We start from the raw sequence: 12,379 nt of genomic DNA on the forward strand, positions 1-12,379 counted from the left end.
CCGAACCATAGCGAATTAGACACTTCCGAGCTCTTCAAACATTTGAGCGATACTATTGATGATCTCTTGCCCCGCTACCCTTCGGCCGAGTTTGTTGTTCTGGGGGACTTCAACGTTCATAACGAACCATGGTTGAAGTTCTCAGGCCCAACGGACTCGGCTGGCCGACAGGCGGAATCCTTTGCCATTTGCTACGGATTAGAGCAATTGGTTCAGGAGCCCACAAGGGTTCCTGATGTCCAGACTCACCGCTCCAATCTGTTAGACCTATTCTTAACTACTGTGCCACACGGTTATAAGATTGACGTCACAGCGCCTCTGGGATCATCTGACCACTGCCTAGTGACGACATCAATCCCCGTTAGCCTCAGACCAACCAATGAGAGGCTGAGGAGAAAAGTGTGGCACTATAGGTCAGCAGATTGGTTCGGTATGCGGGCCCATTTCAATGCTTTTCCGTGGTCAGCTGTTTGTTTTCGGACTTCGGACCCTTCAAGATGTGCCCAGGAGATTGGTGAAGTCATCAATTCGGCGATGGATGGCTTCATACAATCGACTACTAAAGAAACTGGTGTGGGCTCAAAGCCGTGGTTCAGTCGACAATGCTCCGAAGCAGTTCGACGAAAAAACGCGGCTTACCGAGCCTACAACACATCTCGAACGCCCGAAAGCAGATCAGCATACAACAAATCGGCAAAGGAATGCAAGAGAATCATCAATAGGTCAAAATTCGAACACGACCTGCAGATCAGCAAAAAGCTGGCTGCCTGCCCGCATGGCAGCAGAGCATTCTGGTCGCTTGCGGGCTCAATAGGTCGAAATTTTTGCAAATCCAGTTTGCCACCTCTTTCCAGACCTGACGGCTCACTAGCAAACACCGCCACCGAAAAGGCTAACTTATTTGGGAAAATGTTTGCGGAAAACTCGACCCTCGACGACGGGGGTGCTGTTCCGCCGTCGGTTCCTCACTGCGGCTTCTATATGAAAAAGCTGAGGATCCGGCATCGGGATGTACTCCACGTCATACGGGGGCTCGATGTTAACAAAGCTAGTGGACCTGATGGAATACCTGCCCTGGTATTGCAGAGGTGTGCTGCGGAAATAGTTCCAGTTTTGACAAAGCTCTTCAAAATGTCCCTGAAGTGTGGCACTGTGCCCTCTGGTTGGAAAAAAGCGGTAATTCACCCTATTCCCAAGAAAGGTGACCGCTCCAACCCGGCCAACTACCGCCTCATAGCGATCACATCAGTTCTGTCCAAAGTGATGGAACGAGTGATCAACGACAAACTGCTCACATACCTCGAGAAGAACAAAATTATCAACGACCGTCAATACGGATTCCGGCGGAACCGCTCGTGCGGTGATCTTCTCGCGTATGTGACGCATGTTTGGGGGCGGTACCTGGAACGTCACGGTGAGACCCAAACGGTCGCACTAGACATATCCAAGGCCTTTGACCGGGTCTGGCACCGAGGACTTGTCAACAAATTGCATTCTTACGGACTTCCCGCATCCCTGTGTACGTGGATTGCTGACTTATTAAGGGATAGGTCGATTCAGGCGGTTGCTGACGGTTTCACCTCTTCCTCGCACTCCATAAATGCTGGCGTCGGGGATCGGTTCTGTCTCCGACTTTGTTTTTGTTGCACATCAATGACCTTTTGACATGTGCACCGATTCATTGTTACGCGGATGACAGTACAGTTCATGATAACTTTTTGTTTGACAAGCCCCCAAAGGGCACACAAACTCCAACGGCTCGGAGGGCTTTGAAGCAGAGAATGGACGGTTATCTCGAGAGTATTTCCTCCTGGGGTAAAAATAATCTCGTCGAATTTAATGTTTCAAAGACCCAATCCTGTCTGATTACGTCTAAAAGGGATCCAAATGATAATCTAGTCTCCTTCAACGGAATCAATCTTCCGAACAGGCCTTCCATTGATATGCTTGGTGTAACTATAAGTGACCAGCTCAGGTACGGGGGCTCCATCGAAGCCAGAGTAAAGTTGGCCTCTCAGAAGCTGGGCGTACTGTACAGGGCCCGCAGATACTTTAATAGTACACAACTGCTCACCCTGTACAAATCGCAAGTGCGCCCTACTGTCGAATTTGGCAGCCATCTCTGGTCTGGAGCCCCAAAATACCTGAAAAAAACCCTTGACTCTGTGCAGAAACGGGCGGTCCGTTTGATAGATTCCCCAATCTTAACAAACGGACTGCAATCTTTAGAGCACAGGCGTCAGGTAGGTATGCTGTCCTTGTTCTATCGGTATTACAATGGAAGATGCTCTGAGGAACTAGCGTCATTGATCCCTTCGGCACCGGTGCGTAGTCGGGATACACGCCAAACGCGCGCCCAACATTTGTACACAGTTGACACTTGTCACATGAGAACGGGTCGCTTCTACGATTCGTTCTTAAGTTCAACAGCTCGGCTGTGGAACGAACTGCCGGCCTCTGTGTTTCCTCCCTCCTACAACATGGGACTCTTCAAGACCCGTGTTCACTCCTTCCTCTCCACAAAAAGACCCTCCACACAGCATCCCCAAAGATGACATAGGCCATGAGGGAAATTATTTTCTTCAGGGCCTCCTGTGTGGAGTAAATATAAATAAAAATAAAAAATATTAAAAAATATTTTCAATAGCATCAAAATCAAGAGAGTATGGCTACTCAAGAAGTGGTAAAATAATAATAATAATGATCTTCATTCATATACACACACACAGTGTTAGATTGCCAATGTGGAGGGCCATTATTGAACATCAAACACTCGAACAGAGCCGCCTCCTATAATCTGAGTAAATATTATACATATCTGCTACAGGGCCGCCGCGAAAGGTTCCCTCCCCCACAAGTGTGCGAAAACGAAAAATAACCCCCAAATCAAATATATTTACAAAGAAAGATTCATATGTTTTGGGATTGCATGTTGAAAGAGTGGACACATTATTACGAAATTCGTTTCATCATAAATATAAAATGTTAATTTCGATCAATTATAAGGTTAGGAATTGTAAGAGAGACAGAGCGCGTACCAAAAGTTCTATGTCAGTAGTGACGTCATGATGAATTAGGATTACCTATATAAACATAAAATACAGAGAAAAAAATTGTAACTGTTATCCCTTCATGCTAATTTGTTCGCTTTTGGGAACAGCTCATATGATCTCAAAGAAATCACTGTTATCTCTTCATGCTAATTTGTTCGCTTTTGGGAACAGCTTTATATGATCTGACAGAAATCGCTGCTATCCCTTCGTGCTAATTTGTTCGCTTTTGGTAACAACTCATATGATCTGACAGAAATCGCTGTTATCCCTTCTTGCTAATTTGTTCGCTTTTGGGAACAGCTCATATGATCTCACAGAAATCGCTGTTATCGCTTCATGATAATTTGTTCGCTTTTGGGAACAGCTCATATGATCTCACAGAAATCGCTGTTATCTCTTCATGCTAATTTGTTCGCTTTTGGGAACAGCTCATATGATCTCACAGAAATCGCTGTTATCTCTTCATGCTAATTTGTTCGCTTTTGGGAACAGCTTTATATGATCTGACAGAAATCGCTGCTATCCCTTCGTGCTAATTTGTTCGTTTTTGTGAACAACTCATATGATCTCACAGAAATCGATGTTATCCCTTCATGCTAATTTGTTCGTTTTTGTGAACAACTCATATGATCTCACAGAAATCGCTGTTATCCCTTCTTGCTAATTTGTTCGCTTTTGGGAACAGCTCATATGATCTCACATAAATAGCTGTTATCGCTTCATGCTAATTTGTTCGCTTTTGGGAACAGCTCATATGATCTCACAGAAATCGCTGTTATCTCTTCATGCTAATTTGTTCGCTTTTGGGAACAGCTCATATGATCTCACAGAAATCGCTGTTATCTCTTCATGCTAATTTGTTCGCTTTTGGGAACAGCTTTATATGATCTGACAGAAATCGCTGTTATCTCTTCATGCTAATTTGTTCGCTTTTGGGAACAGCTCATATGATCTCACAGAAATCGCTGTTATCTCTTCATGCTAATTTGTTCGCTTTTGGGAACAGCTTTATATGATCTGACAGAAATCGCTGTTATCTCTTCATGCTAATTTGTTCGCTTTTGGGAACAGCTCATATGATCTCACAGAAATCGCTGTTATCTCTTCATGCTAATTTGTTCGCTTTTGGGAACAGCTTTATATGATCTGACAGAAATCGCTGCTATCCCTTCGTGCTAATTTGTTCGTTTTTGTGAACAACTCATATGATCTCACAGAAATCGATGTTATCCCTTCATGCTTATTTGTTCGTTTTTGTGAACAACTTATATGATCTGACAGAAATCGATGTTATCCCTTCATGCTAATTTGTTCGTTTTTGTGAACAACTCATATGATCTCACAGAAATCGCTGTTATCCCTTCTTGCTAATTTGTTCGCTTTTGGGAACAGCTCATATGATCTCACAGAAATCGCTGTTATCGATTCATGCTAATTTGTTCGCTTTTGGGAACAGCTCATATGATCTCACAGAAATCGCTGTTATCTCTTCATGCTAATTTGTTCGCTTTTGGGAACAGCTCATATGATCTCACAGAAATCGCTGTTATCTCTTCATGCTAATTTGTTCGCTTTTGGGAACAGCTTTATATGATCTGACAGAAATCGCTGTTATCTCTTCATGCTAATTTGTTCGCTTTTGGGAACAGCTCATATGATCTCACAGAAATCGCTGCTATCCCTTCGTGCTAATTTGTTTGCTTTTGGTAACAACTCATATGATCTGACAGAAATCGCTGTTATCGCTTCATGCTAATTTGTTCGCTTTTGGTAACAACTCATATGATCTGACAGAAATCGCTGTTATCGCTTCATGCTAATTTGTTCGCTTTTGGTAACAATTCATATGATCTGACAGAAATCGCTGTTATCGCTTCATGCTAATTTGTTCGCTTTTGGGAACAGCTCATATGTTGCTTAAGTTATATCTTAATATATAAAAATCACATGTCACATGCTCGTACACGCTAATCTCCGAAACCACTCAACCGATTTCAATTAAAGTTTGTGAATGTGTATGGTTTGTTTCAGCTTGAAAGATAAGATTGAATTTTTTTACTTTTCCATTTTTAAAACTTTTACTTTGTTTGCATTAAAATTTTTAATATTTCAAAAATGATATCCATATTTTATGAAAAAACTCCCAAAATTAAATAAATTACGCCGCCGGGAATTGAATCCGCAGCCCTCAGATTGATAAAATACTATTATATATTGAATTAATTGGCGGGTTTGGAATAATCCGACAAAGTTTAATGGTTAGACCAGCTGACTGGCAGCGGTTTCAATTCCCAATGGCGGCATTTATTTTATCAATCGAGATTATTTCAATTTCAGTATAATAATTATTGCTTTAAATAATTTGTTATCATTTGTGCTATCCATAATAACCTTGTTTTGTAAACATTTTTTAAATTGTTCTTTAAATTTTTTCTCGTTAAACTAAAACAAACCAGTTTGTCAACAGGATGTACATTTTTAAATATATACATAATAGTATTACTAATTATAAATATGCATAATATTGTTGCTATTTATTAGATATTCAGATTATTATTATTAGCACACAGTCTAAAATAACACTATATCTACACACTAATGACGGGTTGTTTCGGAGAATTTGAACAATTCATCAAATTTCAACGTTCATTTTCAAGTTCTGAGAAAGATTTTTTCAAGTTCTGTTTTTATTTCAGTTTTGTCAAGCAACTAGCCTATAATGATATAATAACAGAACTTGAATTGGACTTTCACATATCCCAAAAATGAACGTTGAAATTTGATAAATTGTTCAAATTCTCCGAAATAACCTGTCCTAATAAATAACAACTATTGATGGATAGTGATGATTAGTATAAAGTATTTCTACTTATGAGCAATGTTTTCAACATATATCTGAATCTACCATTCTACTGGGAATTTTTAAAACTTACTGGGAATTTACCATTTTTTATGTTGCTTGGCAACAAGTTCAACATTTTGGGTACGTTTTATTGTAGGGTTGGCTGTCCGTGTTTATTAATATATTTTGGAACAAGCATGCCTCCATTCTTCGTGATCCTAGTATTGTGTTCATGTTCCAATTTATTTTTATATTCAGAGTCAGATATAATCCATTTTACAAAATCCACATAAACAAAATCGAAGCAATTCAAAACAAATTCCTCAAATATCTTTGTTAAAAGTCATTTGTGAGATTTAATAACTATGCAGACGCAGCTTCATACTTTAAAATTGATTCACTGAGTGTACGGAGGCATCATAAGGATTCACTATTCCTGTATAAAGTAATTAACAATAATATTCAATGCCCAGAGTTGCTAAACAAGATTCCTTTCAATGTACCTGCGCGTTCAACACGCTCTTGTGTCCTGTTCAGGGTTGATCAAAGCAAAACGAACTCTAAGCAGAATTCTTGCCTGAACAGACTATGCAATAATTACAATAGCGTATTATCCAAGGTTGATATTTTCAGTTGCGAACTTACCAAATACAAGAGGTCCATAAAAGAATATTTCTCTGATGGTTTGTGAATAATGTTTATGTCTCGATTGTTTATATCTCTATTATCATTTGATTTATATCTACAACCTCTCTCCATGGCCATTAATGCATTGTTTTGTAAATGTTTCGTTTTTTATAATCTTTTGTTTTGTATGCATTTTTTAATTCATATTCCTTTCTCACAAATTTAAATAACTTATTCCATATTATGCTGTCTCAGTTAAAATCAGAAAGAGAAAATACATAATTGGTTTTATTTTACTATATAATACTTATGTATAAACTGATTAAATGTAATAATTAAATAAGTAATATGCTGAATCAATAATTTTTTTTTAATATTTTATCATTAAAAATAATAAAATATAAATATTGGATATATGATAATTCAACACAGTGACAATTCAAAATACCTTTAAAAAGTTTAAAAAAACCTAACCGCGTAACCTATATATAGTTTTCTTTCACCAATATTCATGACTATATATCACTTTTTAAAGGTGTGTTGAATTGTCATTATTTTCCGGTCACCATATATATTATAGTATAATGAGGAGGTAAATAAGCGTTCTAATAATAATAAAAAAATCATTTGAATTTTTCCAGTTCCCTAAAACTAGAACCATATTCGCTCAGCGACAATTCTTGTTCATGCTCCTAAAATATAAAATGCCTAACACCGATATAAAGTTATTTAATTCTATATCCCTTTTTATTACCTGTGTCCAGGCGAGATTTCTTTGAAGATTACACGAGTTCCTAACACTGTTTAAAAATTGTTTTACGTATCATTTATTTAGTTCTTTCTTTATTTATATTTCTAAGATGGTTTCTATAATAATACGCATTTTTTAATTTTTATGTTTTACCATAACAATTTCCTTTTCTATTATGTTTTATTATTGTTATTCTTACATAAATCATGTACGACTATCATAATACGCGCATGAACCTAGTATGGTATTTGAGAAAATCACCAAAATTGTAATTTTTTAAATTTATAAAATAAAAACAGTACTTTTTAAAATCGGAATTATGACATTTGACTTGGAATTATGACATTCGACTTGAAATTATGACATTCGACTTAGAATTATGACATTCTACTTGGAATTATTACATTCGACTTGGAATCGTGACATTCATCGAATTATAACATTCGTCTTGGAATTTTGCGACCCTCTTTTTTACAGATAAAACAAACATATTTGCTAGTGACAAAACGAAAAGCTGGAATAATATGAAGATACATTACTTTCTTGCCAAGCGAAAAAATAATATTTTTGAATTTTTGAATATTGCGGAATCAAATAAGGAATAACATCTTTGTGAATCTTAACTATGGATTTCGCAAGATTTAGTCAAAAATACGGTAGGTATGTCCATTTCAAAAATTACTTATAAATACGTGCAACGAACATGCAATTATCTTATACCTTCAATATTTCATAAGATGCCAATGCATGTAAAAATCCAACCAAATTGAGCGGCTGAACCCGAAAAAATATTGTAAAAATGATCAAGATTTTTTTATATTGACATTGTTTATAAATACCTTAGTATCCATTGATTCTTTGCATATAATTGTATAAATATGCCTAAATGTGTGATTAAGCGTGTCGTGGGCCTTTGAGTGTGTGTATGACTATTAGTATGTTGACTGTGTTATATCTATCTGTTTATATATTTTACGCCTTTGTATTGTAGTCACTTGAAATGTCATGTTTATATATTTTTTGCCTTTGTATTGTAGTCACTTGAAATGTCATGTTTATATATTTTTTTCTTATATTGTGGCTTCCAGTTATGAGAGTGTTTTAGTGTTAATTAGTATTTTGGAACTTACCTGCTGACAAATTGCTTTGGCAGTTTGGCGGGTATAAAAGTATGCTAGGAGCATTTTTAAAAGTTGTAAATACCATTAAATTTAGTGCGGTCAGGTACTAGGAAATCCACGGTAGATTTCTTAGCACACTATGGGTTAGGCCGCTTTTGGACCAAGCGTCAAATCCCACTTTACTGGAAATGAATTTTCTAGGAAAGTTATAGCAGTCGTTGGGTTTTTTCATATACAAACGGAATTTATCAAACGGAAATCGCACGAAACAAGTCAAAACCTCAGAATTGGAGAGTCAATATTTATATTTATATATATTTCCTAGGACTGCTAGGGCAAAGTCTATCGAAGGCTGAAGTAGCCGACGCTCGAAAAACTGTCGTTATTCCATGTTTCCCACAGGCCTGCCAGGGCAAAGTCGACTGTATGTCCGTCCATTACGCCGGGCCACACGCCAATATTGTCTTACACGACTTCATCACTTATGTCGTTATGATTCCCACATTATGTAAGAGATTTGACAGGGCAAAATCAATCGCAGCTCTATCCAATACACCAGGGCCGTACTTCTCAAATTTTTGCCCACAGCTCTTTCACTTACGTCATTAAGAATCTGGTGTTTTTTGGGGTATTGTTGTGCGTTATGTTTTTTTAAATGTATTGTCTTGTTTGTATACTAAACGTTTGTTGAGGGTGTTCAAACCAGGCATTTTTAGTATTTTCGGAGGGTCCTAACTTCCATTTAAAGTAACTTGTTAAAAAAAATCAAAACGATCAGACATGCTATTTAGTGGTCGATATCTACATTATATTTTTCAATTTGGTAGGCGGGAATGGGTACCGCCGCCCTGGGAACCATTTATTGGATGACCAACACCTCTGCCACAGGTCACCCCAAGTGGTTCGCTACGTTTGGTGACTTAGCAGGGGTGCCCGGGTTCATGGGTTAAGGTTTGCCCAGGTCTTGGTGGCGGGTGCGTCGGCCCACCTTCTGCGTGGCGGGCCGGTTGGGAGATGCTGGTTGAGGGAGACCCTTTACAACCGGTTACCGCTGTCCGGGCCGCTCGATAGTACAGGGGCCCGACCCTCAGGCTCACGACTAAGGGTGGGCTGCCCCATCAGCGAGTGAAAAAACCCCGCCACTGCTGTTGTGCCGGTTCGTGACCGGAGGGGACCCAGCAGCAGCGTTTGGGGCGCATTGGATGCCCTCTCCAGCCGGATTCTCCCAGCCTATCGCCTAGCACCGCAGTGGGTGGGCTGGAACCAAACGCTCATCACTCCTGGACAGCCTGAACCCCATATTCCTACCCACCCCTCATACCTTTCCATTCCAGACCTTCCTTTCACTTCATACCCTTAAAAAAAAAAAAAAAAACAAAAAAAAAAAAAAAAAAATTAAAATCATGAATATACATAAAAACAAACCTAACATCTTTACAGCGGCGAGTAGCAGGCGTCCCCGGTGCGGGCCAAAACTGTTGGTAAATTTTGCCAACATTCGCGGCCTGCACACAAATTTAAATTCCGTCCATCACCATCTTTTGTCCCAACGTCCCAACCTTCTTTTCCTATCCGAAACTCAGATAGCCGAGCCGCCAGACTCCTCCTATCTGGACTGCCCGGGCTTTACCCTGGCAAGCAAATTCCGACTGAAAGGAGGAGTCTGCCTCTATAGTCGAGCTGACGTCAACTGTGTGCGACTATTGAGTCTGGAAAACTCCAGATTCGACGTAATGTGGGTGCGCGTCAATCTTGCCAGTACGGCAAGATTCTGCGCATGTCTATACCGCTTACCGAACCATAGCGAATTAGACACTTCCGAGCTCTTCAAACATTTGAGCGATACTATTGATGATCTCTTGCCCCGCTACCCTTCGGCCGAGTTTGTTGTTCTGGGGGACTTCAACGTTCATAACGAACCATGGTTGAAGTTCTCAGGCCCAACGGACTCGGCTGGCCGACAGGCGGAATCCTTTGCCATTTGCTACGGATTAGAGCAATTGGTTCAGGAGCCCACAAGGGTTCCTGATGTCCAGACTCACCGCTCCAATCTGTTAGACCTATTCTTAACTACTGTGCCACACGGTTATAAGATTGACGTCACAGCGCCTCTGGGATCATCTGACCACTGCCTAGTGACGACATCAATCCCCGTTAGCCTCAGACCAACCAATGAGAGGCTGAGGAGAAAAGTGTGGCACTATAGGTCAGCAGATTGGTTCGGTATGCGGGCCCATTTCAATGCTTTTCCGTGGTCAGCTGTTTGTTTTCGGACTTCGGACCCTTCAAGATGTGCCCAGGAGATTGGTGAAGTCATCAATTCGGCGATGGATGGCTTCATACAATCGACTACTAAAGAAACTGGTGTGGGCTCAAAGCCGTGGTTCAGTCGACAATGCTCCGAAGCAGTTCGACGAAAAAACGCGGCTTACCGAGCCTACAACACATCTCGAACGCCCGAAAGCAGATCAGCATACAACAAATCGGCAAAGGAATGCAAGAGAATCATCAATAGGTCAAAATTCGAACACGACCTGCAGATCAGCAAAAAGCTGGCTGCCTGCCCGCATGGCAGCAGAGCATTCTGGTCGCTTGCGGGCTCAATAGGTCGAAATTTTTGCAAATCCAGTTTGCCACCTCTTTCCAGACCTGACGGCTCACTAGCAAACACCGCCACCGAAAAGGCTAACTTATTTGGGAAAATGTTTGCGGAAAACTCGACCCTCGACGACGGGGGTGCTGTTCCGCCGTCGGTTCCTCACTGCGGCTTCTATATGAAAAAGCTGAGGATCCGGCATCGGGATGTACTCCACGTCATACGGGGGCTCGATGTTAACAAAGCTAGTGGACCTGATGGAATACCTGCCCTGGTATTGCAGAGGTGTGCTGCGGAAATAGTTCCAGTTTTGACAAAGCTCTTCAAAATGTCCCTGAAGTGTGGCACTGTGCCCTCTGGTTGGAAAAAAGCGGTAATTCACCCTATTCCCAAGAAAGGTGACCGCTCCAACCCGGCCAACTACCGCCTCATAGCGATCACATCAGTTCTGTCCAAAGTGATGGAACGAGTGATCAACGACAAACTGCTCACATACCTCGAGAAGAACAAAATTATCAACGACCGTCAATACGGATTCCGGCGGAACCGCTCGTGCGGTGATCTTCTCGCGTATGTGACGCATGTTTGGGGGCGGTACCTGGAACGTCACGGTGAGACCCAAACGGTCGCACTAGACATATCCAAGGCCTTTGACCGGGTCTGGCACCGAGGACTTGTCAACAAATTGCATTCTTACGGACTTCCCGCATCCCTGTGTACGTGGATTGCTGACTTATTAAGGGATAGGTCGATTCAGGCGGTTGCTGACGGTTTCACCTCTTCCTCGCACTCCATAAATGCTGGCGTCGGGGATCGGTTCTGTCTCCGACTTTGTTTTTGTTGCACATCAATGACCTTTTGACATGTGCACCGATTCATTGTTACGCGGATGACAGTACAGTTCATGATAACTTTTTGTTTGACAAGCCCCCAAAGGGCACACAAACTCCAACGGCTCGGAGGGCTTTGAAGCAGAGAATGGACGGTTATCTCGAGAGTATTTCCTCCTGGGGTAAAAATAATCTCGTCGAATTTAATGTTTCAAAGACCCAATCCTGTCTGATTACGTCTAAAAGGGATCCAAATGATAATCTAGTCTCCTTCAACGGAATCAATCTTCCGAACAGGCCTTCCATTGATATGCTTGGTGTAACTATAAGTGACCAGCTCAGGTACGGGGGCTCCATCGAAGCCAGAGTAAAGTTGGCCTCTCAGAAGCTGGGCGTACTGTACAGGGCCCGCAGATACTTTAATAGTACACAACTGCTCACCCTGTACAAATCGCAAGTGCGCCCTACTGTCGAATTTGGCAGCCATCTCTGGTCTGGAGCCCCAAAATACCTGAAAAAAACCCTTGACTCTGTGCAGAAACGGGCGGTCCGTTTGATA

The sequence above is a fragment of the Hesperophylax consimilis genome, chromosome 28 (assembly GCF_061612785.1).
Source record: "Hesperophylax consimilis isolate HC1 chromosome 28, BYU_Hcon_1.0, whole genome shotgun sequence".
Classification (NCBI taxonomy): Eukaryota; Metazoa; Arthropoda; class Insecta; order Trichoptera; family Limnephilidae; genus Hesperophylax; species Hesperophylax consimilis.